Genomic DNA, 25,961 nt, shown 5'->3' on the forward strand with positions numbered 1-25,961 from the left:
TATGACCCAACAACGAAGCATGTCGAGTTCTGGTCACTGAACTATTTATGACCAAGATTGATAAAGGGATAATCCCATCGTTTCCATGCTTTTATATATCTATAGATATATATATAATAACTTGCTCACTTCTTTTTTCTGCGTTCTGGTGGATCAAGTTCCAAAGAAAGCAAAGATCAAAATAGATGGAATCCTTACAGAAGCTTATTCTGGGGGTTCATTTTTACATTATATGGTTGACTATAACCATAGTGCCCTTAATTTCGCAATCCTCAATGCTGAAATCTGTCGAAAATTCTGGTGGAGGTAAGGGTGGATCGAAGTCTAACGATATATTGGATGTGTCGAAGTCCACACTGTCAACGCTCAGAAGGAGGTCTTTAATGAGCTGATCAGACTGATGGTCTCTAACCGACTCTTCTTGCGGTCCAACGGCTATTGGCTTTCTTAGGGAACCAGAGTTCATTTCAGTTCCCTTTTTGTATGAAACTGTCTCTTTCATGGTACCAAAACCTACGGTTTTACTATTGCTGACATTATTCTCAAGTGCATGTTTTTTGCGCATATGAGTGCTCCAGTAATTCTTGATGTCATGGCCAGTACGCCCCGACAATCGTCCTGCTATTAACGACCAGCTGCAAACACATAAAATAAAACAGTCTTTTCTATGTTGGTTACTTTGAATGTTTGCAATACGAAATTTAGATGGAAGCACTTACATATGTGATGCAAAGAGAAAAAAAGTAACACAGGTTCATATTCGTCTCGATTTATTGCACCGAGAAGCGTGTTGATCTTTTTTCTTTTTTATCCACGGTGGGAAAACATTACAGACCTACCCGATTTTTTCGGGTTTGTAACCAACGTTAACACTTTCATTACTTCAGAATTAGGATCTTCCATGCTTACTAATTATCCTATTATCCTTAAAGCAGTGAACTAATTAAGAACTGTTTTATGCTAAATTGACGTATACTAAACAAAACCAGTTTCAACGCATTTCAAAAACTTCACACATGTTTCATGTTTTTCACGATAGGAATTAAATTAGCTTACTTTTGAAGTCGTAAAATAGACTGCAGAGGTATCGCATTCGTTTGTGGCTATGTGTACTTTTTTAAAAATGCTTCATGAATAATTAATAACAGACAGACTGAATTTTTTATGTAATTACTAATAATTAATATAAAATAACTTGTAATTAAAATAATTATTTAACTAATTTAAGAATAATGTATAAGGTCTTGAAATTCTGTTTCATTGTTCAATTAATAATAAATTCACAGAAAACATAAAGGTTCTAATGAAAATTAAACACTATTCAAACAAACCATTCATTATTTCTAATAACATCTAAAAATTATTCTATTAAGAGGAAATCAACGATTATGGTTGTCTTCAAATATTTACAGAGAAACACAGGGCCAACGTCATGTATTTTCACATGATGATGGATTGCCATTATAACTCAGTTACACTATAGAAATGATGATAACAAAAGATATGTCTTCTTCAATTTGTACGCATAATGTCTTTGTATTGGTTTGGATTCAAATATTTACGGAGAAAACTCAGAGCGAACGTCATGTATTTTTACATGATTATGGATTTCCATCAGAACTCAGCCAACTATCGAAATATGAATAGAAAAGGTATGTCTTCTTCAATTTGTATGCAGAATTTCTTTGTATTCGTTTGGAAATAGTAAAATTATGGACTTGCATAATTAGTACAATATCTTGAATTAGTTTGGATTAGTAAAATTATGGATTTGCGCAATTAGTATAAAAAACTAATTAAAAAAATTAATTAATATATATATATTTTTTTGGATGAACTTAGGGTTAGTTCATAAATTGAATGTAAAAACATGTTGCATAACTATGGGATAATGAAACTAAGACAGTGAGATTTGATTAAGTAATCTTCTTACTAACAATGGAATGAATTTTATATAATTTTGTTTGAGTTCTATGTTATTAATATCCATCTAAAATTGTATAATTATCATGTTTTTTTTGCAATTCAATCATGTTTAGTTTAATTTTTTGTTGTTAGAATCTTATAATACATTATAGCCTTAACAGTCGAGCCCCTCACGGACCTTATGGTCGAGCACCTCTCCTCTCCTCTCCTTAACAGTCGAGCCCCCTAAAGGGTGTTCTCCTCTCCCTCTCCTCTCCTTATCAGTCGAGCCCCCTAAAGGGTGCATTGGCACACTCGACTGTCAAGGAGAGTTGTTAAAATAAAATAAAATAAAAATCATAAAAATTAACTATATTTAACATTAATTATCAAAAGAATTATATATATTAAAAATAATAATAATAAGATTATAATGATTGAAGATTTATCTTTCTTTTATTATGGATGGTTTTAATTGGTAAATATGCTTTTGTCACAATACTGTAAGTCAATACTACAACCTATAAATATAACATCCTCAAAACTTATTATTCATTTCATAGTTAAAATGTTTTATATATATCTTAATTTAATTTAATGGAATAGCTTTTTTAAATTCAATTGAAAGTTAAAAAGAGATAACTATTTAAAAAAAAAATATTAACACTTTATATAACTATTATTAAAACTATAATGAACGTTTACTATATATCAAATCTCTACAATCCATTTATTATTCATTACTCATAATTATATGAAATTTTGGAAAGGAAACATGTATTAAAGTACTGAATAAATATTGAAATAAATGTTAGGGTCATGAGAGCCCTTAGAGAAGTGGTGGTGTCTAAAGGCAAGTCCCTTTATCCCACTAGCTAGATGAATACTCATGGATATTTTTGGGCTTATAACTAGGTTACATCAAAGATAAATACCATGGGAAAAACCATGTGTTGACCATAAACATGGACTCTAAAACCACCACTAACTTGATCCCGTGTGATAGTAATACGAATAATCATGGGATTTTTTGGCCTATAAATAGGCTACAACAATTATAAATAACATGAGAAAAACCATGGATTCCCATAAACCTACGACCTGAAACCACTCGTAACTTGACTGATCCACCCTAACAATAACCCTCTGAAACTTGACTGCAAGAGATTGAACTAGATTCATTAATCAGCCATCTCATCTGAGTCACCACATTCAACCCCCCCATCTCCTGCACCCCCACCCCCGTCATGCCAATATACTAGTACACCAATCACCTGTACCTCTCCAAGTGATTCATTCCATAACTTGATGACTCCATCATCCATTGCAATGCATGTCTGCATGAGAGATCTCTTAAGGTCTTACAACTGTGTCTTGCACAACATGTTTGCATGAACAAAAAGGGTTACAACTTACTAGAGAAATCCCTTGGACAAATTACCATAGGGTGTTAACACATCATACATTAACTCCTTCACTATATACCACTCTGATTACTCTATCTTCGTTCTTTTCATCCATATCATCACTCTCTTCTAGATCTAATGAGATATGTACCTTGACCTACATTTTCTAACCATGTTATCTTTCATCAGATCCTTCTATTATTCAACTATTCCATCCACTAAATCAATTTTGTGGCTACACACGTGAACAACTTGTTGCTACTGCAGTCCTTCTACACTGCCTAGTTACTTATCTTGATCACTACTACAAAAGTTTTTTTCTGCAAGAAGCCTCCTAGCCACATGAGTTTCTTTATATACAACCTACTCCGTATATCCATTATGTTGTTGAACCTTACACAATCCAAACATTCTTGCTGCTCCTTGACGTTTTGAAGGTTTTGCTTATGTCCATGTTAACTCTAAATTGTCTTTCCTTCACATAGCTAACTCCAAAGTCTTTCCCTATATAAAAAAATGCTATACTTCACATTACATATTAGTTTTAGCCTTTATACTATTTCATTTATATTCCATCTTCATTCTTTTCACCCATATGACTATTTCTCGATGTTATATTATCTTAACAATAAATTATCATCTTGACAATAAATTATTGAAAAAAATAGCATTTGTTTCATTGTGTTAATTTAATCTCATAATGTAAACTGATCTGGTAAATCAGTTATGTAATCTAGCATTTAGATGTATATGCTTCCACTTTGTAGTTAGCTACCATTATCCCTTTTGATTGATTGACTTTTTTCACTTAATAATATTTGACATTAAAACTTATATAAAGAAAAAAATAGTCATTTTCAATCAATCTTCATTCTACATAAAATACTATATGAAGCACACTTTTAAGGCATTTTCTAAAGACGAAATAAATATTTTGTCCTAAAAAGTCACTTTTTATTTTGGTTATTTTACATTAAAATTTAATATCAACTGACATGTCTTAAATATAAAATATAAGACAATATTATTTTGAGACCAATATATCTTAAGACAAAACTTTATATTCAAGGAAAAAACACTTTGAGACAAAAATATTTTAAGACAAAATTTTATATTTAAGACAAAAATAGTTTAAGAAGAAGATACTTTAAGACAACTTTTTATTCAAAACAAAAATAGTTTGAGAAGAAAATAATTTAAGACAAAATTTTATACTTAAGACAATAGCCACTTAAGGCAATGCAAATTAAGATGCAACCCATTTAAGACAATTAATGATTAAGACAAAACCATAAAAATTTAAGACAATATTATCTAACACCTACAAAATTGATTCTAACAGTGTGCCCTAAGTTTGCTGTCTTGCAGGATCCTACTATTTTGTGCCTATACCAAGGTTTCTATTTCACTTACCATACACGTTATCTTATATAAAGACAATGATTTGTCAGGCTCTTTCTTTTATGTGGGTAGTCGACTCTGAAGAGAGCGACACCATTTCCTAGAAATATTTCCTGGAAATGAATTCATCTTCTGTCACTTTGATATCTACTGATACAATTAGACACAACATGTTTGTCGTTGCATTCAACACTACCACATGAAGGGAGCTTTTAAGACAATTTTTTAAGACAAAACAAAAATTATGTCTTAAAATTTAATTTTGTCTTAAATTTTTCGATATGAGTCTCTAGTAAAAAGAGTAAAGGATTAGCGGTCCATCTTTATGATGTTAATGGGTTCTTCAGGAAGTAGAGTGATGGATGTCAACAAAAAATGATGGTATTTAGGGCAATGGAGGTAGAGAAGAGAGGTGTGCTTGGTGACAGGAGTGATGGTGTAATACCATCCTCCCACACTTACCCAAGTTAACCGTCCTACCAGGGTAAACATGTGATGAAGAGTTACTATGATATGACTCAACCTCTTATATAACATTAAGGAAGTGGATCCAACATACCAACACTTTAAGACCTCCCTCAAGAGCTATAGAACCTCCAAGAGCAACCAACCCCTCCAAGTGTTGAAGCCTTGAGAGAACTTGTTTATTGACTGAACTAGACCCCCAATCACTCACATGACAATCCTTTTGTACGACTGAGGCCTCCATTAGCTACCAAATCAAGGAATCTATGTGATTGTGGCATTTTCCTAGTAGTTTTGTGGAAGTGACCCTGAACTTTGAGCCAATTTCCATGGCTACGACTCAAGCCTCTGCCCAGAACTTCGTGAAACTTCCAGAAATAATAAATAACATTGAGACCTCTGGTGGGAGGCTGAGAAGGCGTGCGATAGATAGCTAGGGTTGAAAGTTTGTAGCAAGCATTTAACTCCATTGAAGGGTGGGGATGAGGGAGCTCCACTCCCTCCTACAAGTAGGTTGTTGCCAGCCGAGGTAAGAAGCCAATGGAAGAGGTCAGAGGTCTTGCTGAAGAAGGAACAAAAAGCCGGGAAGAAGAGAAAGAGGGGGTCAAAGATTGAGAGAATAAATGAACAAAAGAAAAGGGAGAAAAATACAAGGAAAAGGGAGCAAAAACCAAGGCACATAAAGGACCTTGTAAACCCAAAACTGAGGTCACTCCTAGAGTAGTTCTAGATGATCCTGCTCTGCAGGCACAAAGGGACCACATGCGGGCTTATGCGATCATTTGTAAATTCATGGGAGTATGGCCCACTGAAAGGGATTTACAGGCATGGATTAAATACCATTGGAAACCCAAAGGGAGCATCGACCTACATCTTGGGTCAAAAGTATTCTTTACCGTGGTCTTCACAAATATTGAGGATAAAGATAGAGTGTTTGAAGGAGGGACCTACTTCTACATAGCTATTGGCCTCTATATGAGGCCGTGGATGATGAATTTTGTCTCGGAGAAGGAGACTTTCACATCAGTTCCAGTTTGGGTAAGACTTTACTCCCTTCCTCTTGATTACTAGCAAGTAGAATTGTTAACAGCCATAGGTAATAAATTAGGACGTTTTATCAAAGCTTCTGAACCCACTAGAAAAGGAAAATACACTTCCTTTGAACGAATCTGTGTAGAAATGGATCTCTCCGGAGCTCTACTGGATGAGGTGATATTATAAGTTTTTGATGAAGAATGGGTGAAAACAGTAGATCATGAACATATTCCCTTTAGATGTCACAGATGCCATGAGCATGGGCACCTTTTCAGGGATTGCCCTCTTAGTAAAATAGAGAATAAGAGCAAAGCTTCCATAATGAAAGATATGGAAAGCTTTCAAAAAGTGAGCCATAGAGGAAAATGAGGCAAAAGGGGACTTAAGCAACATCAAGCAGAAGGGCCTCAAGTTAAGTTGAACACTTCCCAAGTTCTCGAGGAGGAAGAGGAGATAAAAAAAGGAGATCAGGGAATGGAGGGAGGTCCAGAGGAGAAGGAGACAGAGGAAGACAAAAACCAAACAAAGAATAATAATACACAGAAAGAGGCTATGATGAGTGATGTAGAATTGGATATGGATTAGGAAATGACCCAGAGGGAGATGGAAATGGAGGACCACGAACTGAAGGAGATTCTGGATAGAGAGCATCTAGATTTGGAAGGGGTCTTAAAATAGGGAACCACGGGAGGGTTAGACTTGTCACCTCAAGAAGAATTCTCTAGAGTACAACAGCTATACCTACGGAAAACCCAGGCTATAGGGGTGGACAGGCAAGGTAACATGGAAAAACAGGGTAACAAAGGTGTGAAATCTTTATAAAACACCCCAGGGTTAGCACCTACATGTCCCGGAAAGAAAAGAGGTAGAAAAAAGAAAAATGAACTGCTAATGGAATGTTCAAAGCTAATGATAGATTCAAGTAAGATGAAAGACCTAACCAGTTACTCTTTCACAAATCTTTAATGATGAAGTTCACTTCTTGGAACATCAGGGGCCTAGGTAGTAAAAGGAAGCAAAGATTACTTAGTAATAGAATGAAACAAGAAGCTCCAGATATTATTTTTATCCACGAAACTAAATGTTCCATTCAGAGAATAAAAGAACTTTATAGCAAATGGCTCAATCGATTTGAGTTCCTAGAAGTCAAGGCAGAAAACACAGCAGGTGGCATTCTTACTCTTTTGAATCCCCTAAAGATTTGTATCATAGATGCAAAAGATTCTAGAAACTACTTATCAGTGGTTGTTCAACCTGTGGGGGATCGGGAGACCTGTCTGGTCACGAATGTTTATGGCCCTCAAAGAATGGATGACAAACTCAGGTTTCTGGATTCTCTTATGGAGCTCAGAGAAAGATATGCAAAGATACCATGGATTATGGGTGGGGACTTCAACATGATCAAATCACTATCGAAGAAAAAATGGGGCACCAGATCTCTAAAGAAGGATTCCTCAGCTTTTCATTCTTTTAAGGACACTACGAAGCTGGTAGACATTGCTTCAAGTAATGGTCTCTTTACTTGGAACAATAGAAGAGGCGGAGATTCCCTTGTTGCCTCAAAGTTAGACAGATTTATCATCTCTGAGGACCTTATACTCAATGATAAAGGAATGGAAGCAAGGATTCTCCCCTATGGAGGATCCGATCACTGGCCAATTCAACTGGAGATCAGAGGCATTGGTACTCCCAGGAATAGACCTTTTAGATTTGAGAATATCTGGTTCACCCATCCAGATTTCATTAACAATATTTCAAGTTGGTGGTTAGAAGATTTACATATTCAGGGTACAAGTATGTTTCTTATTCACAAAAGAGAAAAACATATCAAGCTCAGGCTAAAAGATTGGAACAAGAATGAATTTAGCAACATTTTTTAAGGAAAAAGAGCTGTAGAAAACAAATTTTAGATCCTCAACCAATCCCTTATCAAAGATGGCTTTGATAAAGACAGCAATGGCAGAGCCACCATACTCCAGCAAGATTGGGAGAACCTTTGTAAATAAGAAGAGATATATTGGAGACAAAAATCTAGAGTGCAATGATTAAAAGAAGGAGAATGAAACACCAGATTTTTCTACAGATCAACGTTGGCAAACTGAGCTCATAATAGAATCTCTTCGATCAAGGATAAGGGAGGGCAACTACTCAACACCCATGAAGAAATTGATGTTGTGTTAGTTCAACACTTTCATGGGATTGTAAAGGAAACCAATCCAAACAGAGAGCCTTTCATCAAGGAACTAACAAGATGCATACCAAGACTAGTGTCCAAAGAGGATAAGTTGAACCTCAATAGGCCAATAACTGAAGAGGAAATCACTGATTTCCTCAAGGAAATGTAGAATGGTAAAGCACCGGGCCCTGATGGTTTTAATGTGGATTTCTTTAAAGCTTTCTGGAATATTGTAAAACGGGATATTTTGAATGGACTAGAAGATTCCAGGAGGAATGGAACTATTCTGAAGGCACCCAACACCTCCTTCATCTCTCTGATCCCTAAACAGGACATCGCCCTAACTCTGGATAAGTTTAGACCCATAGCATTGTGCAATGTGGTTTACAAGATCATATCTAAGGTTGTGGCCAATAGACTCAAACCTTTTCTCCCCACTCTTGTGTCCGGGGAACAATCTGGTTATGTGGAAGGTAGATAAATTCTCAACAATATCATTCAAGCACAGGAGGTGGTGCACTCTCTGACTAGCAACAAGAAGGTTGGAATGATCATGCAGTTCGACCTAGCTAAAGCCTTTGATAAGTTGAACTGGACCTATATAAGGAGGGTTCTTATTGCTTTTGGGTTTGATCATAATTGGGTTAGATGGGTCATGGCTCTGGTAACTTCTTCCAACTTTTCAATTTTGGTAAATGGTTCTCCCTCCGAGATTTTTATTCCCTCAATAGCCCTCAGGCAAGGAGATCCTCTCTCTCCCTTTCTCTTTATATTCATGACGGAAGGACTTGGTAGATCGATTAAGCAGGCAAAAGAAGAAGGCAAAATCAAGGGTCTGAAACTTTCGAAGAACGGACAGACCTTGACTCATCAACAATTTTTGGATGATACCATGCTACAGGGAATCCCTACAGTCAAAGAATCTTTGGCGTACAAACAAATTCTAAGTGACTTTTCCATGGCCACAGGTATGGAGGTTATTCTTTCCAAATCCAAGGTCTTTTTGTTTAATACCGATATTGCTATGCAAAGGAATATTTCCAGGATTCTAGGTTTTCAAAGGGATTTTCTACCTTCAAAATATTTGGGAGTCCCTCTAACTACTAAACCTCTACATAAGAGCATATGGGAGCCGGTGATTAATAAGATGCAGGATAAAATCAAGAGTTGGACCATCAGATCCTTAAACTTGGCTAGCAGGTTGGTGCTTACAAATGCTATTCTCCAATCTATAGCAGTTTCATGCTATCAGGACTCCCTTGGGAAAAGATTTGCAAACCCAAAAATCATGGAGGTCTAGGTTTGGATGACCTAGAGGTTCTAAGCAGGGCTTTAGGGGCTAAATTATGGTGGAGATGGGTCAAAGAACCAATGGCTCAATGGGCTAGTATCAGGACAAAAAAATATGCTAGCTCTTGGAAAATTAATGACCAAATAAGGATGTCTAAAAATATAAATGACTCATACATCTATAATAAGGCCTAGGATAATAGAGGCTTAGTACAAAAGAATAGCTTCTGGGAAGTCAGAGAGGGGGATTTGGCACTATTTTGGGAGGATAAGTGGCAACAAGAACCAATAGTGCCAAAAGAGGAATTTGTGCACCTCAAGAGAGAGACAGACATCAAAGGATTATCAAAGGTAAAAGATCTTTGGGACTGAATCAATAATGCAAGAAAATGGAGAAATTGGAGGAAAATGGTTTACAGGGTAGATAACCCCTTAAAGCTAAAGTAGAGGCTCTTATGCAGATGTTGGAACAAAGGAAGACTCTAATGACAGGGGGGCATGACCAGTTGAGGTGGGGTAACAACAATGAGGGAACCTTTAATCTTAAGGAGGCAAAACACAAACTCCTTGAGATTGATTCGCTTTCTCCGGATAGAATTTGGCAGAATCTATGGAGGCATCAAGGATGGATAAAGAATAAACTCTTCATGTGGCTAGTCTATCATAAGAAAATTCTGACATGGGATAACATAAGGAAAAGGGGTGCTCTGGGGCCTTCGAGATGTCAGCTCTGTGAGGCCCAAGAGGAAACCATGGAACACCTCCTCAATAATTGTTTCTTCACCTCTAATTTGTGGGATGCTTTGACCAACATCTTCCGAAAGAGAGACAGGGATAAAGGGAGTATCATCGACACCCTAACCAATTGGAGGTGAAAATTTTCAGATCTTGAAATTATTAGCTCAACTTGGGCTCTTACGCCCAACTTCATTATTTGGAATGTCTGGAAAGAAATGAATAAGAGAATTTTCCAAAGTGGAAAAAGACCCTTCCAATGTCTTTTTGAGCAGACCTTGGCTCAACTAAGGGAAACAGTTGGTACCATTGTGTGAAATCCCCCTATGAATCCACCTACAGAAGGTGATATGAGGATTCTAAGACAGTTGGGCATGCAGGGGATTATTCCACAGGGCCTGAGTAGAACGGTTAAGTTAATGGATACTAAGCAGGACTTCTGGCATCCTCCCCCTATAGGCTTTCTAAAATATAACATAGATGGGGCCTCAAAAGGAAACCTGGGTATGGTGGGCATTGGAGGGGTTTTAAGGGATGAAACCAATAATATTCTTTCCATTTTCCATGGCCATCTAGGTAGATCCTCAAATAACATGGCAGAATCCATGGCTATGGAGCAGTGCTTAGAACTCTTGGTGCAGGATAATTGGCAAAATGTGATTATTGAAGCAGACTCTGAGTTAATCATCAACACAGTCAAAAGAATTGGTGGGGGCTGAGAACTGGAGAAGGTTTCAAAACACTGGAGGCTAATCCAGGTCTTTCAACGGATCTAGATCCACCTTAGAGGCCTACACATGGTAAGTTTTAATCATGTGCATAGCAAGGCCAAGAAACTAGCAGATCTACTGGCTAATCAAGGAGTGAAGTGTACCAATAACAGGGTCATGATGTGTTGGCAAGGGTTGCCTCAGGATGGTCTCAATGAATAGTGCGCCTGCCAAGATGACAATTACATGAAGGTGTATCATATCAATACCATGGTGGCTCTATCCTGTTAATTTGGTTTTCTTATGAGTCACAAGTTTTTCCTATTTTTGTTCTTTCATGGGTTGCTTAGCACTTTCTACCGCATGGGTAGTTGGCCGGAGGGTTGGGGTTTTACTTCACATGGACTCACAATTGGGTGCAAAGGAGAAGGCATGAGTGGCCAGAATCTAGGCTCTGGTGGCAGCCAAAATATTCCTGATTCTCCATACAAGGATGCTAATCTACCCACAGATTGGTTTTCAGTGTATCAGGGGCCTCTTGAGAGGAAAGCGACTTCTAAGATTTGGGAGTGATCCCACTCATCGTCTTACACGTGGCCGAAGAGTGGTTTATTTTACCATCCTCATCGCACGTTAACTAGTAGCACTATTGATTCGCGCGTTATGATCCTTAGCTGTTAGATCAAGCACGGTGGATCAATGACTAAGATTCATTGTGTATGTCAGTGGCTAGGTGAGCTCAGTTTTCCGATTGGTCAAACAGGGGGAAGGACTCACATAGTTCATTGTTTCAGGTTAAGGCAGAAAGATTTCATTGCGAGGGATTCCAGTCTTTCCAATGGCCTGAAATCCCTAGATTCACCTTTTGAGGATGCAAAACCGCTCCCCTGGCAGTTTTCGGTTGATCGCATAACTCTCAAGCAGGATGTGGTAATCGCTATTTTGGTGTGATTCCACTCAGCTAATTACACGTGGCAGGAGGGATGGATCAAATACCACCCTCATCGCACGCTATTGTTCGGTGCTTTAGCATCGCGCAATATCATTCCCAACTGTCGGATCTCGTGGGCCAGATCAACGGTCAGGAACGATCGTGCTATTTGGTGGGGCCGGGTCGTTAACCACTGAGCGACTGTGCTGTGCGATATCATCCTTAGCCGTTGGATGTAGGGAGGAGATTGGATGGTCAAGATTAATAGAGGCTTGTCTGGTGATTTTGACACGTATCTTTGTCTTTTGCCAAAATTTTTGGGTATTACAAGGGTTTAGTTTTCGAGGTGTAAGGTTGAGCGTTCTTGCTTTTGGCAGATAGATCTGAATTTTTTAGGGTCCATAGATCTTTGTGGATGATTTTACTTTATGTAAATTATTTTCTTACTTAATGAAAAAGAATGACTGACTCTTGCTTCAACCAAAAAAGATAAATAACATTGAGACAATGCTACTAATACGAAAACTTGAATAAGGACATGAAATCACCCCTACTAGCCATGACAGGCATTTCTTCAAACAGAACATGAAGATGTAATCTATAGGTCATAACAACATATCTGAACATAGGGACCTCATACTTATCTCAACTTCGTCAAGAATATTTGATTCCCTATCACAATTGTTGCATTATCATCTATTGGGTCATACATCCATTAACATTTTATTTACTAATCAAAACATGACGCGAGCCATAACCAAACTCTGTCATAAACCATGCTTATAACCAACATAATAAATAATGATAGAGCAACCATTAAAGCCACATAATAAAAATTACATTTACACAAAAAAAAAGAAGAGGAAAGATCTCTTATTAACATATGGAAAAGGAAACCAAGCTATGGATTTCCATGTAACATCAAACTATAGATTGGGTTGAACCAAAATTTTTTCTTCATCCAATCACCCTCATGCCATATTCCAAGCATGAATGTGGGATTGGCAAAAAAACCAATCAAGTATTCCTCAGGCTTTTCCATGTATCCCATCAAGTGATTCCTAAGCCCAAACAATAAATGTACACTATAACCATTACCACAATCCCACCGTATACTAGTTAAGGGATTACTAGGCCCTAAAGAAGCATGGATGCCTTTAGATCTCTCCAGATAAACCATGTAGAATTTGTCTACCTCCACCTTCTAGGATTTATTGTGTATCCTGCCATTACCGGTCAAGGGATTTCTAGGCCCAATGAGGGTATTCACAACCAAGCTTTACTATGTATCCTACTATTACAAGTCAAGGGATTGTGAAGCCTTGTGATTTTTCCTGACACCATCCCACTCAGTTTTGAAACTATCCCACAATCCAGCTCAACTAAGTAAAATAACTCCATCACACCATGGGTATCTGGTAATGATGAAAATTAATGTTACACCTAGTAAAATCCATGCAATGAAAAAAAGAGATCTAAATACAAACATGCATAAACCATGCATTCCAAATCTAGCAAGGAAATCATACATGTAACTTGATAACTACATGTAATCCCGTGGTAACCGCTTTATCTTGCTCTTCCTTGCTTGATATTTGCTTCCCTTTTCTTTCTTATCCTTCCTTTGCCTTCCTTCCTCTAATACTAGAGTGCTCCAAGAATAATCTAAGTGTGTGAGAGTGTGAGACAGTAGAGATAATAGAGAGAGAGTTCCAAAACTGAACTGACAAAAGGTTAAGATCTAATCCTCATAAACCTTTTTATCAATGAGGCCTCTATTTTCTTCAATTTCCATTATTTTTCCTTAATTTTCATCCTCGGGTGAAAATTGTGACTTTTCCGTTTCCTTTTCTGCTATTTTTTATTTTATTTTATAAATAAAATGTCAATTAATGCCACTTTCCTTTTCAAATCCTTTTCCATTTCCTTTTCTAATTTCTCTTAGCCATAATAACCAAATGAACACACACCAGGATTTTTTTTCCCAACATTCAGCTTGGAATAAGTGTCCCATTACCTTGGTCTTATTTTTCATTTACTAACTTTATTACACAATTTTTAACCCGGGTTTTTTACAGATGGAGGCACTTTCTCTAAACCTGGATAGGCAATAACATAATTGGAGTACTTTTTAGCATCTTGATCGATTGTGTTTTAATCTCCTTATTTTTATTATTTCATTTATTTTGAGCGCTACTTCTATCCATTAGATCTTGTTATCGGGACATTGTTGTGTACAAACTCATCACTGTCATCGACAATATGGATTAGATTCACCTATTGGATGATGGAGAAAAATTATAGAATATCGGTTGGTAGACAATATGCCTACCTCAAAATATCTATGACAACTTTTGCGAGAAGCAACTGCTCATGATAAATGATTGGATTGTGGAAGTATCAGTCATAAAATTCACAAGCACGATAATTTTGGTCGCAGGTTTTGAGGTAGAGGGATTAAATGTAGCCTTTGTTGGTGTTATTGGGTGAAATATTTCTAAGCATAATTATCTAATCTAGATTTAGTTTTTATCCTGTTTCTACACGATATAAGGGGTCTCTACTGGTTTTTTTGTTTCAAGGTACACTAATAATATTTTTTTTTCCACTCAAGTTGTTGGTATACTTTTTGGTCTATCTGAGACGCACTAGATGGTTGTTTATGTGGTATTTATTCTTAACCTTTGGTATTGTGGATCTTCCTACTCCTTTTCTGATTTGGGATTGGTTTATTGGGGGGTTTCTGAGGATCTTAGCTGCTATTTGTTGGTCTTCTCTATGTTCCATATGAGATGCACTAGCTAGTTGTTTCACGTGGAATTTAATCTGAACCTTTTCTCTTGTGGATCTTCCTGCTTCTCTCTACTTTGGGATTGGTAGATCCGTGGTGTTTTTAGGATATTTACTACTACGTAAGTGCATTTATTGTCAAAATTAATGTGTAGATTAAAAATTGCTCATGAAAATTACTAAATCACAAGACTTGAAGCTACACTACTGATCTGTGGAAATTAATTCACCATCTAAAACAAGAATCATTCACATGCAAAAGGTAACATCACAGATGCAAAAAGATTTATCTAGGGGAAAGAAACTGCTCAAAACCCCTGACAATATGTATTGCATTAATCAAAGAATTTAGATTAATAAAGTATGCTTGCTCAAGCTTGAGAACAACCTCCACATGTATCCTCTATCCTCTACCTGACTGAATGACTATGGCCAACACTTAGCCAATTTAAAGACTTCCCAAACTCCTATTTCCTTGAGTTGGTCCTTGAGGAATTAGGCCGCTATTTAATAGGAATTTTCCTCCATCGAATTGCACAGTTCCTTTAACTCAATTCTTTAACTGCATGCACAACCTCTACAACTTCGAATAGTTTAGAACTGATAATACATTGCCCTTCAACTCCAATCTCAATTGGGTAACTTGAATTATCTGCATGCATGAGTTAATTTAGCATGACTGATTAGTTATGTGGATGACCACTATAGTCACACCCCACTACTTGACCTTCCAGTAGTTCCTCCAACATTTAGAACTAGTTTAACTAAACATAACTCAATTTAACTAAACTAAATTGCTATAACCAAAATTAGCTCAACCTAGGATCCTAAAATTTAGGAACCCACTGAACACAACTGAACTTGCTTCTCGCAACTCGAATTTATTGACCTAAACTCCTATTTCTTATGAATCTACTCAACTACACTAAACTTCAACTCATTAACTCGAATTGATTGTTCTTAACTGAGTGACAAGTGCTATGTCACCTCAGCTAACTCCTCCAAGTTGTCTGTCGATGTGGAATTTAAAATTTCCTCAATTTTAAATAAGGAATAATTCAAAATTGAGACTTTATTTCTTTATTTTGAACACTTCCTCTTAGCAAGAAAAGGATTGCCATCCACCCGTATCTTGCACCCATGGAATGTACTACATGCAACACCTCTCACTATTGTCTGCAACTATCTATTGGGAAAATTGTGTTGTTGTTGACTCTAATACTAAGTTTGTTTCTTTGTTATCAACACTCCTCTGCACTCCTTAATATCTGATCAATAGTAGTCCTCCTTCTCTAAATACTGTGGGCCCTCATAGCAAGGTAATGATCCATGGGGAGAATGCCTTAATGGACCCTTCCCATATTTCTGGGACTCTTATACCAAGGATTTACATCGCTCCACCTCATTCCAGGAGGTATAGCTGCATGCATGGAGAAATATGATCTGCTCACACTGTTGTTCCTATTGTTGTATTATTTCTTCCACTTTGCGGCTGCAACCACTACAATAGTGAGTCTAATCTCCCCAAATCTTGAAGTGCTAGATTCCACAAGGCTACTCGGCATGAAACTAGACTCCCTCTAAGTTTTGATCTCCCTATGGAAAATCTTGCTGCTCCTCAATATACGAATGTCAATGATCACAACTCATTTTTTTATCACTAAACATTGGCTCACTTATATTCCCGCTAGTGGCCTACTAGCTCCATTAAGTAGTTTGCACATAGGGTCTTCTGGATCTGCCCTAAACTAGGGATCCATATCTCTACCTTGCAACAACCCATTAGTTCTTTAAGGATCATTGTACATGAGGAATTCAGGGACTGGTTTTAATGTCAATACTTCTCTGATACAATGTAGAAATTACGATGTAGATTTGCAACTGCTCATGATGTTTTAATCAAAATAAAAAGAAACAGACCTACTCTACTACTCTCTCGACATTAATTCACAATTTAAAATAAAAATATGAGACATGCAATGCACATATTATTTTTCCTGGGGAAAGTACTCTTCTAAAAACCACAATGCCTGCTTCCATTAATATGATGAATAGAGATGTATTACAATTTCTTTTCTCAACTAATCACAACGTGCAAGTTCATAACCTATCTCTCTACTCACTGAGAAGCTCTGACCCAAACTTAGTAAAATTTTTCCTCTGCTTCAACCCCTATTTCCGTGCACGATTCCAAAGAAAATAACCCCCTGGTATTAGGGGGTTTCCTCCAAAATTCTTGCGCAATTCCTCAAGGTTGATCCCCTGATCAACACAATGAGCTATACATTCGATCTAGTATACAATTAATTGTACACTGCTTTGGAATCTTCACCACAACTGGGGAATTCAAATTCTCTACATCCATGTGTTAATTTAGGCTAATTGATTAGTTATATGGATGAGCACTGAAGTCACACCCCACTAGTTGACCTTCCACTAGTTCCTCCAATAGTTAGAACTATTTTAACTAACCATAGCTAAATTTAACTGAATTAAACATCTACAACTGAAATTAACCCAACTTAGGCTCCTAAAATTTAGGAGCCCATTGCACACAACTGAACTTCATGCCCCTAACTCGAATTAACTGAGCTAGACTCCTATTTTTTAGGAATCAAGTCAAGTACACTAAACTTCAATTGATTAACTCTAATGAAATCTTCCTAACTCAGTGACAAGTGCCATGTCACCTCAATTAACTCCTCCAAGTTGTCTGCTGATGTGGAATGTAAAATTTCCTCAATTTTAATTATGGAAAAAATCAAAATTGACACTAACATTCATTTTGGTTGGTGGAGTTGGTAACATATTTTAATTTTGAATTCGATCACGAAGGAGTGACTTGGGACCATTCATTGGTATCGAGGAATATTTATTTTCCAAGTTTTCCATTGATTATATTAGGGACAGTCCATTAATGGTTTGCGGCATCATTGAATATCTTTGCCAATTGTGTGCTTGATGAGATTTTCTTAAGGAAATTGGTCAACAATGATTTTCTAGTCTATTGTATTTGAAGGGGTGTCCTAGTGGGATGAGCTGGTGAAGACCTACATCGAGTGGGGTCTATAATTAATAAGTGACATTAATTTACCTTGTCTACATATTTTATCGAGGTTTTTTCAGACATTACTACGTAAGGTATTTTTTGGTAATTCTCTCTACTTTGGTGCACATATAGGCGGTGTTAGTGTCATATGTTATAGTAGTTAAATCCAGGATTAGTCTTTTTTCTTATTTCGGTAAATTTTTAAAGTGTTGTTATGATCTCATCAAGGTCAAGTCTTACTGTCAATAAGATAACCTAAAGTTTGAGTGGTAAATAAAATGAAGTTGTTAAAGTCTTAAAAGGTTGAGGTTTAGTAAGTCTAAGGTAATGAGTTATCCAAATGATGAGTGAAGATAGTATTGGGTATTTTTTTTCTCATCATCGGGACAAGTCAATGGTTTATTTTCAATCCATTTACAAAGTCACATCAAATACTACATCATATCATTATCGCTAGAGTTGTTGTTGCACTTTCATAGTTGTTATGCTTTCTTGCACCTTTATGACCTCCAGGTTCTAGAAGTTTGTTTTTATTTTTCATTTTTTGTTTAATAGCTCAAAATTCATCTCAACATTTTCAAGAGGGCACTTAGCTAGTCAATTTCACATCTATTCCTTCACTGTTGCACTTTTCTACTGTGCTACTATCAAAGAATATAAGATATGAAGAAAATCAATGATTTTTCACTTATTTTCATAACTGGAGTTTCAAAGAGAGTTCATGAGGTTTTAGACATCATCTAACAACTACTTTCTCCACCAAATATTTCAACACTTGGTCAAACCCATGCAAATGAAATATGTTGTGCTTTGTTGCTGCGCTTTTGTTGTAGCTGGTCATTTACAACAAGGGAGGTTTGAAATTTGGAAAAACCTTTTTTGATAGGTATTTTATGATTCATGAGTTGTATTCCACCTATTTGACACATCCAAAAGTATGAGATATGGTTGAATGTATCGAATCGATGAACTTGTTGCATTTTGGCTACAAGGGATTTGTTGTGTTTTTTACTGTTTTAGCAGTTAACTTCAAAATCAGTTTGCGACCAAATGGATATGAATATTGAAAAATCAAAAGAGGTTTTTTTCAAAAACAAGCCAGATAAAAACAAAAATTCTTCAGTTTCTTATATTGGAAGATTCGAATTAATATTTACAACCTATTATGGAGATTTCATCATTTCTTGATTTAACCATGATCCTTGGGCACATATTCTAAGGATCTAGAGAAGCATATTCTAAGGATCTGGAGAAGCATATTCCAAGGACTCAGAGAATAAATTTTAAAAAATAATAGATGTTTCTCTCAAGAACATTCTCATCTACAAAAATATCCTTCAATTTTGTAATAACTGTCATTATTCAAGAGATATGATATAATATTTGACCCCTAAATTCAAAAAAATTGGTCCCTATTTCCTAGCAGTATGTTTCTAAATCTAATGTAATTGACTCTATCTTTGGGAAAATGGTTGATATATACCCTTTAATTATAGGGATGAGCTCTTAAGAGTATCAATAAAAGGATGATCTCCTAATAATATCATTAAAAGGATTTTTTCCATAATCTCCAAAATTATTTGGGATGGTAACTCTGATAAGAAAAATTATCATTTGGCCAACATGGTGGTTTTGACTTGGAGAAAAGAGGAAGCAGGATTGTGAATCCTTGATCTCGAGCATATGAGTTGGGAATTACTAATGACATTTTTTTGGCAGGCTCTAAATGGATATGGTCTTTCACATAACACCATCAAATCTAAATACCTCCAAAATAAATCAATAATACTATGGATAAAGGTTGGAATACACATCCCACATGGCATATCCTATATTTCGAGGATATTTATGAAGGTTTTCCCATGGATTATGGGAAATATTTAGTGGAAAATTGGAAAAGGCACAATCATTGAAAATGGCTTAGATCCAATTTGTGGATTTACATGTGATCATACCTTTCTTCCAGATGATTCACAATATGACATCTTGACTGAAAAGGATGTAGAGTCTCGTAAAGAGAATCAAGTTATTCATACAATTGAACTACTTGTACCTATTTTTGTTACAGAGACAGTCACCAGGGCTGAAATAGAAGCTCTCGAAACTTAACCTTGTTCTAAAAATAACAGGGAGGCATTTTCTTCAAAGGTTAACAACATCAAGGAAGGATCACTTGTGGAGGTTAGTGATATAGCAAGGATCATTTCACTTCTCTAATATTTGTGTTAACATTGCAATATCATTGAGCATTTCCTTTGCGTTTTCTAAGAGAAAAAACTGATTGGACATTAAATTTTTTGTTAACAACCTAACCACTTTGTTTGGTTCTCAAAATCATGTTGAATCATTGAAATCCTTCTAAATCATCTTTGACGAAAAGGGCCTTTGGGGTGTTTGGTATTTAGCCAAAGAAGTTCTTTGTGGTTAATATTCTTGATGGGTTTATTTGTATCTTCTGGGTGGGCGATTTTTTCCTATGGGTTGGAGAATGGTTAAGAATAAGATTAGGGAGCTCAACATCTAAGTCGTCAAAATATTTATATCAATGTCAACTCCTTGTTTGAAGTGTTGAAAATGGTGTGCATATATTTTCATTAGCAACGTGGATGATTCACACTGTTGACATTAGCACAAGGATTAACAGGTGCACTTCGTAGTTGATATCAAACAAAAGGCATGCCCACTAAAATTCAAATTAATGTTTGTAAATTCAAGGTTTCTCTCCATAAGCACCCATCTCCATCGATTCTGACCTACTGTGGGCCTTAAGTAATGATGGAAGCCCAATATTATTGATAGAATTAGACTAGTAGTTCTCAACTTAAATTCATATCAATGTAACCACAATAATGATTTGGTGGGGAGTAGCGATGGCAGTGGCATCCTCTGCAATTTGGTTAATTTCAAAAAATGGCAAAACTTTTCAAAGAAAAATTGGGAGAGAAACCAAAGCTACCCATTAGTAGCATGAGATTGTCATTCATTAGAGAAACTCTGGAATATCTTTCTACATTCAAGACCTTTGACGTTGGTCCCTTCCATCATAAAATAATCTCAAGGTATCAAATTTATCTCTTCATAGTCCTGCAATGTTGCACCTATATTATTTGGTTTGTTTTTCAATTTATTTATCCATGTTGTTTTGAAAATGAGATATAATGAAAAAATTTCTTGGGTATTAATGAACAAATATGCAAATGTATTCAAAATACAGATATTTGGGAAGCCTACCATGAAAACATCTAGCGTAGAAACAAGCCCAATTTTTTTCCAAAATGAAGGCCGATTGTTCAAGAGTGCTTATTTGTACCTTCATATTCTTGATGGGTTTATTTGTATATTCATGTGTGGGAGCTTCTATCCTCTCGATTAGAGAATGGTTAATAAATAAAATGCCCCTTGTAAAACATATCTACTCAATCTCAAACCAAATAAGTGCTACAATTTCTGAAGGTATTCCTGATATTATACATCATATATTGGGATTTTTAAAAACATGTTATTGGCATGTTAAATTGTATAATTCCCTTTCAGTAGGTACATGTGCATGTATTTGTTTGAATTTGAGCATCATAAGAATGATGTGTTCCTTTGCATTTCTTTTAGCGTTTAACACATTTACATTTTAGAAACATGTTTTGGTGTATAATCTAGTATCACGTCTAGAAAATGTCAGATCACTAACACTATGGAAATAGTCTTTTCCTACAATTTATAGTCATACTTTAGGAGAGTATGCATTCATGGTTTCAATATTGGTAATATTAATTTCTTATACCTATTTGATATTGTAGAAAATATATTTCAATATTGGTAATATTAATTTCTTATACCTATTTGATATTGTAGAAAATATATTTGATTTAATTTCTGAAGCTTTTCCATAGATTGAAATATAATGGATTCCTGGCTTTCCATTCAATGAGATATGAATTGGTCTAATACAATAAATTTGCGGATACATGTAAAAAAATTGAATAATTGAAGTTATGAATTTGGATAAGATGGTATTTTCTTTATTGTTTTGCTAGAAAGTGTTTTTAAAGCTTATACATGGCTTATCCTTTGTAGACTAGAACACAAGGGCCTTTAAAGAGGTTGCATGCACGTATAGGGGAATATGCCTTTGGTTCTATTACATCATCACTTGTCCTTTAGGTTGTTTCTTATGGTTTAGATATACTTCAAGTTAAGTTAATACTGAAGCATTCCACATGAATGCTGAAATTGAGTCGCACATCGAAATGTTTCTTGCATATCTGCGAATTGATATCTATTTGCATATTTATCATTATTGTCATAAATAAAAATCCATGTTTATTGGTAAACATGGAGTGTCTCTTGACATACTATACTTTAAATAAATATTATCTCAAGTTGTATGGAAGGTAGTTCTTACTTTTCTCCCATTGTCATATGCAGGTTGAGAGTGAAGATGAAGAACTATGCAGTGTTTATGTTCCCATGAACCATATATATTCGTGACATTTTCCTTGTTAACTCTAAAGATATTATTCGACCAAACTTATTTGTTCGTGAAGGCATAGGTTGGTAGACATGGATATTTTTTTCACTACTATTACCATTTATGGTGTATATGTTTTCATGATATATTTCCTTATTTTTGGGATTTTGTTTCATAGACTTAGGGATGATACTTTACCCTCTTATTTTGGCTTTCCAAGAATTTTTCTTTCCATTATGTTTTATGCTACAATTCAATAAAATTAGCTATCCATCCTTACTTCCTTAGAGGTGTGTGTTGTGACTTTATATCCCAACTCAATTGGAGACCTACACTATGACTTCATATATTGTACATTTGTAGTAGTGGAAAGTAATCATAGGAGGGAGGAGAAAATTATTAATCTGGAATGGACTCCCAACATAGGGATACTACATTGTAGTAGTAAGACCTGCAATTGTTATGAGCATCGCATAGATAACAACCACAAAGCAAAGAGTTCCCACAAGGCATGACACAAAAACAATTCAATGATGTTAATGGAAGAGTGAAGGATAATGCTATAACATTGGGGACCTTCACTCCAAATGAATGGAATCCCGACATGGGAATGTGCCACTTTGGTAATGTGACATGCAACTATTAAAGACACCATATATATAATCATTATTATTATTCTTTCCAAGGAAAATATCATGCAGAAATCCAAGGGATGCTTCCCCACCTTTGTGGATGATATCCCTTGTAAACTAGTTGACATAGAGTTGTGTGTTTAACACAGGGAGATTTGGTCGGAGGGAAAATGAGCAACCCCTCGAATGGCCCATCTTAGGGTTTCTGAGCATTTTGAAGGGAGTAGAGGCATAGTGCTTTCTCTTTCTTTGTCTGTGCAGAATCATGTGATTTCTTGTGGTTTGGGTTCGGTAAGCATGTGTGTTTGTGTTATGCCCTTGATTTAGGATCATGTGATACTGTTTTTTGTTTTGTATAACTCTGTCCTTAACCTTGAGCAAGAATAGTTGTGGAATTGGATGGGCCTCTTCTGTGTTCAACTTAATGCATATTTAGGGGGGACCTAACAAGGTTTGAGTGCCATGGAGATAGGTGTGGAAGTGGGGCTTCGTATATAAGCTTTATATATTGTACATTTGTACCAGTGGTATCCCTTTGTTTATATTTTCTTTTTTGATTTAAAAATAGTGTGGGTGTTTCCCAATATGCTTGTTGCATAATTATCCTTTGCAAAGTAACTACGGGGAACAATGATATGTTGGCTCAAGATATTGTGATAGATGATTTTGTTGTGCTCCCCATTAATGGCGGTGTTGATCCAACGCTCCCGGGTGTTTCATGGATCCGTTAACTCTAGCAATGTGTCTGATTACTAACACCTGCGGGTTTTGGTGTAATGGCAATCGTGAATCCAACAAGTGGTATCAAAGCCAACGGTCTCGAGTTCGAAACACACTTCTCTCGTGTTGAGGGGGGGATTGTTGCACTCCCCATTAATGGCGGCGTTGATCCAACGCTCCCGTGTATGCATCTGTTAACTCTAGTGATGTGTCTGTTTACTAACACCTGTGGGTTTTGGTGTAAAGGCAATCGTGACTCCAACAGATTTATGTGCTTCTTTTAATTCCATTCAAAAAATGGAAAGTCTTAAAGATGGGATGGTTTGCCATATGAAGTCTCTAAGTTCACGTGGAACTTTATTGGGGATCATATTTGTTGTTTAGATGTAGAAAGTTGATCTCGGTGGAACATTTACCGTAGACTGTGTAGAACCCTGCTGAAGCCGATTTGGCGGACGGATTCGCTTTAAACACTATTGGTTTGGACTCAATAGGTAATGCTTCATCTTCTTTCACCGTTTGAAATAAAATGAAACTTATATTTGTTTAAGTTTTTGTTCCTTAAATCCTAAATACAGAGTAAAAATATAACAGGTCTATGTACAAACTAAATCAGATCTGGAATAACTGATGAATGAAATTACGGAGGCCATGAAATTGTGTATGGAGGCCACAATGTTAGGTTATTTACTAACCCATCACATGAGTGATCTCGTCGAAGCCCAGACCACAAAAAAGCTGGCCTTTCATCAATATTTAATAACCCATCAGAGGCACGTTTTTCACATTGAGTTTGTTTCAACCCGTATACCGTTTTCAAGGAGAGGCCGCATCCTTGAGAACCGAAACCCTAAACCATGAAACTTGACCAGTGAAATTCTGGTTCAAGAACCGAGATGAAAATAAATAAAATATCGTTACCATATTTGTCGATCATAGTTAAGTTCACGAAAAACTAATAACAAGAATAGTCTTTGAATTCTTCCACACAAATTTTGCAAGCAGAACCCGAAAGGCAGGAAATCCATTCGAATGCAAGAAAATCGAAAACCTCGGCCTAAGAACTCGCTAAGCAGTAGCGTCGTGAAAAATCCAATCTGCACAAACTATTGCCAATCAGACACACAACGAGAAATCCATTTCTTCACAGGAGGGCATGCTGTTCTCGGATAGATGTCCTTTATTAGATAAAAAGATTATTGCCATCCACTATTTAGAATAGGTTGAGAGATTGTAAATGCTAAGGCCACTGGAAAATCCAATCAAAACGAATATGGTAGGAAAACTCGACAATTTGGATCATAGAGGTTTTTCATGTATCAAATCAGGGCCACGGATGCCCATTGACAGAGAACAGAAAAGAAAAAATAAAATATTTTAATATTTTAAATTGGATTTTAAATAGGTTTTAGTTTTGAAAATTTTAGTAAAAAATAAATATATATATATATATATATATATATATAATTAAAGTAAGATTAATATTTTAAAATATATATTTCTTCCTAAAGGTTTATATACTGAAATCTAAAATAATAAAATAAATTAACATGATAAAAGTTAATATTTAATATTCAAATGAAATATATTAAATAAATTATAATTTTTTACAATCTATTTAATATGCACAATTTATTAATCATTTAAAATAATAAAAAATGTTTGGTATTAAATAAAAAATATCAATATTTTTATATTACTATTAAAAATATGAGATTAAAATAATCCATACTAAAATTTATAAATTTTAATTTTAGATGTTCATCTTTTCTCTTTTATTCTTTTTTATTATTTTTAGAAACTAGCAGTTGTATAAAAAAACATTGAATGATCAATGTCTTACTAGAGACCTAATTGTACCAAAGAAAAACTTTCTAAAGAGAGGACAAAGATAACTAAAAGGAAAAAGAGGCAAGAAAATCTATCATGTAAAATCAGAAGAAACTATTGTCCAAAACTACATAGAACGAGGTCATTAAAAAACTATCGAGAGGGGTCACAATACAAGGTAGTGATGCAGACAGGTTCCTTTCAGCACTCTATAGTTGTTTCCATCGGTTAAGAAATACCCAACCACTACTCAATCTTGTCAATCATGTCATCCACTCTACCCAAATGGTTAGGAAGTTAAGCTAGAAAATGTAAGATGTCCTCCCAATGCTCCTATATATTGACCAACATATGCCCCAAAATGAATTTAATCGACTAATATATGTCTATATTTTGATGTAGTAGTTGAATTGTTCCATGG

General features: G+C 35.7%; 1 pseudogene; it reads right to left on the bottom strand.

Moving 5' to 3' along the window:
* Window positions 1-223: 223 nt before the first annotated feature.
* Window positions 224-25,961, bottom strand: part of LOC149138603 (transcription factor WER pseudogene) — a 43,550-nt pseudogene continuing 17,812 nt past the window's right edge.

The sequence above is a fragment of the Pinus tabuliformis genome, chromosome X (assembly GCF_031772625.1).
Source record: "Pinus tabuliformis cultivar Carrire ecotype Pingquan chromosome X, CPIR1, whole genome shotgun sequence".
NCBI lineage: Eukaryota > Viridiplantae > Streptophyta > Pinopsida > Pinales > Pinaceae > Pinus > Pinus tabuliformis.